Genomic DNA, 4,387 nt, shown 5'->3' on the forward strand with positions numbered 1-4,387 from the left:
GCCTGTTGTCGATTCACCTTTTCTGCCTTCCGTGCCTGAACCAACGTGCCTCACATGCCTAAGGAAACATGTGCCGTGACTCTTACATGGTCCCACTGCCACGCCCGCGTCGCTCCCGAGACTTCACAACCATGCCTTTTTAATCGAGCATTCTAACACTCGGGACCCATGCCTCTGCAGCCACACGTTTGTGCATCCATAGAGTGCATACCCGTGACATGAGAAAACACACGTACGTGCCTTTGTCGCTCCCGAGACTTCACAACCATGCCTCTTTAACCGAGCATTCTAACACATGCCTCTCCCAACGCACTCTTGTACTACATCCACAGGGTTGATACCCGTGCCTCGAGAAGCAGCATGTGTGTGGCTGCGTTGGCTTCATTTCTATGCATCCACTTCTTAAATCCACGCGCCTCACACAACACTGGCCTCCTGTGCCTGTGTCAACATGCCTGTAGATCCTGCACTTCAGTGCCTCGTGTGCTGCCTGCATCCACATGCCTGTAGAAACGCTCCATTCAGCACTACCACGTGAATTCACAAACGTGGTGCCTTCACTTATTTGCCTACACGTTCATGCACCCACGTGCCTCACCTGGCACTCGCCCAGACTCTTACGTGCCCCGTAATGCCACACCCACATGACTTCACAAACGTTGTTCTGTAACCGAGTAGTCGGACCCATGCCTCTCCCGACACACATTTGTGCATCCAGAGAGTACACACACGTGACTTGACAAAACACACGTACGTGCCTGTTGTCGATTCACCTTTTCTGCCTTCCGTGCCTGAACCAACGTGCCTCACATGCCTAACAAAACATGCGTCGTGATTCTTACATGGTCCCACTACCACGCCCGCGTCGCTCCCGAGACTTCACAACCATGCCTCTTTAACCGAGCATTCTAACACATGCCTCTGCCACCGCACTCTTGTACTACGTCCACAGGGTTGGTACCCGTGCCTCGAGAAGCTGCATGTCCATGCCTATATTAGTTGCATTTCCGTGCCTCCGCTACTTACATCCACGTGCCTCATACGACACTGGCCTGACCCGTGGTTCGCTAACTGCCTGTAGAACCCGCACTTCCGTGTCTCCTGTGCTTCTCTCTGGAAGTGCCTGTAGAACCCACACTTTCGTGCCTCCTGTGCCTGTAGAACCTGCACTTATGTGCCTTGTGTGCCTTCATCCAAATGCCTGTAGAGAGGCTCCACTTCAGAACTAACAGTCTCAACACTAAAAAAATATTATAGCACAAAAAAACCCCAAGCCAAGCATAACGAATCTTGATGCCCAAACGGACGGCTGAAAATTAGAGACGGTTCGACGGTTTCCATCTCTCCCTCCCTCTTCTACTACCTTGCTTCCCCTTCCGCAAAATAAATCTCGAAACCTTCATCACTCCCGCACGCTCTCCTCCTTCCTTCTACACACAAACACAAACTCGAAATCGAGTTCACGTCACCGGACAACCGCCACCGCGTTCGTCAACCACACTCAAATCCGACAAACAAACAGCCACACTCTGCCCGCGACAACACCAATAACCCCGCCGGCAAGGACTTCAACAGCGACGGCGGAAATCGCAACAAAAAAGGAGCAATGACACAATAAGCGAATGGAAGCGAAAAACACAGCACAAGCAACTGAAGGTAATTATCATTCTAGCCCAATCCATTCCACCGGGTAGATTGTAGTGATTTTTCCACTTCCAGGAACAGCAACCCTAGCCACCGCTACCAAGGAGTTTTTTTATAAACAAAATCAATTTGCCTAACAAATTGAACTAGCGCAGAGATGAGATTTAATAGAAATGCTACTGCTCTCCGCCCTGGGATTTTTGCCATACGATTTGTGCTCAAACGTAAAAAACCTGAAACATCAGTAACTAGAATACGTCCATAGATCCAAACCCCGCAAGCATCCTGAGAGGCCTAAACTGATAACCGTATGAGATTTTCTACATCCCTTGTCCAGTCAATGTAACCGTTTTTCAAATTAAGTGCCTCTGTTGTGAAATACCGTGAACAAAGAATAGATGTACCCTGTGCTTCTATGGTAAAACAACGCGTGCCTCTCTATCCATGCAAATTTGTTTTCACACCATGCATGTTTTTTTCCTGTGACACACGACTCTGCTTCTAACACCTGCCCATTTTTTATGCAGCAATGACAAATCCTCATGAAGAAGCTAAAACGCAGAAAAATACTGACGAAGACCCTGCTGAAGAGCATGCAAATCAGCAAGCTCCTGTCAAAGGTTTGAGCAAAAAGTCTCCACTGTCCATATACAGAAAACTATATTGAGAGTTATTAATAACTTAACTGCTATCCTTGACAACAATGACTAAACTATGTCTATAAAATAAAACTACCTACCACTTTTTATATATTTCTTTATAGAAAACATAAAAAATGTTCACACACTATCTTGTTTTTAATTCAAAAATAGTTTAACTTACCCAATAAATCTTGAACTATCATTGATGATATTCCTCCAATTATGAAATATCACCTGCAGAGTGCATTTTTGTCTCAGAAAATGCTTCACCCTAACTTCACTCCCCAGCTGCACTCATAACCTTAATTAATATTTTCTTCCATCCCCTCATTAGCTCAATCGGTAACAATAGTAATAACCTATCTTAACCCAAGAAAATAAAACTAAAAATCCCCTTTGGAAGTTTCACATTCATTATGCATAATCATGGAAGACATATATTTTAAATGTGTATCAACTATATTTTCTGACAAAAAGAACATCACTTTTTGTTACTTGGTCATTATACAGGACACGAAGACGGTGATATTCACAGCGCAGAAACAGGCATCGTGACTCCTCATTCATCAGAAAAGGACACAGAACAAAACATGAGGAACAAACCACCTGTAGAAGAAATGATAACTTACAGCAAGCTCAACAAGAATAAACATCCAGCAACAAGCAAAAAAAAGAGGAAATGAGATACAAGCACTGTTTTTTACTCCTGGAGCAAAAAGGCTAAAGCAAAAGGACAATGCTGAAAACATCATCGACACTAGTACCTTGCAGAATCAGCCATTACCCCTAATGGTACTCCCGCCAACATCACCAACCACCACGAAGAAACAAGCTGAACGCAAGAAGAAAAACAAACGACGAAGGGTAGAAAAAGAACAAGACAATACCAACAGCAAAGGTTCAGATACCAATGATGACGACGATAACAGGAAACATGATGCAGATTTCATTCCTACGGACGGCGATGATGCCGACGAGCATGACACCGACGCAGAACATGACGACGATGTAAAAATACACTTATATACTAATTTTGAATACCACTATTAAGGACTCAGGATCTAACGTTCCTTTCTAACGAAACCCTTTCATTTTGTCTTCTGAAACAGAACAAATCAGGACAGAAGGACAGAAAGAGAAGAAAGACAAGCGGAGAAGAATTGGCAGCACCAACAGTTGACGAAGAACAGCAAGAAACAGACGAAGAGAAATGCCAAATCAAGGAAGGGTCAGCATTCGCTCATGTCAAGAAAGCATGGAATTTACTTAAAGACCGTCACAGGGAAGATATTAGGACGACAGGATTTGGCAGCATAGAGAACTGCAAAATAATGGGCTCCATCGGCAGACCACTTGCAGCACACATCTACGACAACCTGGATATAGAAAGCATGACAATAACCTTCGATGTTGGTACCGAAGACAAGAAACTCAAGATTACCAAGGAAGCTATACACAAGGTGTTTGGTTACACAAACGGCACGGAAAAGTCAGCACAAGGCCAGCGAAGAGCCCAACTTCAATGAAAAAACTGATGTCAGACCTTGGCTTCAAACATACAGATTTCAAGCCAAAACTGTGTGCAGAGCTAAATAAATTGGTGGAACTAGATGACGAACAGTCAAACAGGAAATCAGTTAAAAAAATTCCTTATTTTTTTCCACAACGTTGTCTGTGGGTCAAGCGCCGCTATCTTCGCCCGACAAGCTATAATGGTAGAGGACATGAACTATCCAGAGATGGCAAAGATGGATTTCTACGAGGTAATCGTCGAATGTATTAAGGAAGGAGCCAAGATATGGCAGAAACACAGAGACTTGCCTCAGGAAGAAAAGAACAAAAAGCATGTCAATGGTTTGTCACAGGGGCCAGTAATCATGTACCTCGACTCCCTGCTGCTGCCAACCGACACAAAAGAAATGCGGAAGATTGCAAACACAATGGACAATACCTCATTAACACGAGTAAACCATCTCAAAGAGAGTGACCTAGCGAAAATAGCTAGAGCAAACATGAAAAGGGACGGAAAAGCACGACCAGATGACTATGAATTTGGCAAAATACAGGTATAGCTATATTGTACATAAATCAGTCCTTCCCTT

The sequence above is a fragment of the Triticum dicoccoides genome, chromosome 1A, assembly GCF_002162155.2.
Source record: "Triticum dicoccoides isolate Atlit2015 ecotype Zavitan chromosome 1A, WEW_v2.0, whole genome shotgun sequence".
Taxonomy (NCBI): domain Eukaryota; kingdom Viridiplantae; phylum Streptophyta; class Magnoliopsida; order Poales; family Poaceae; genus Triticum; species Triticum dicoccoides.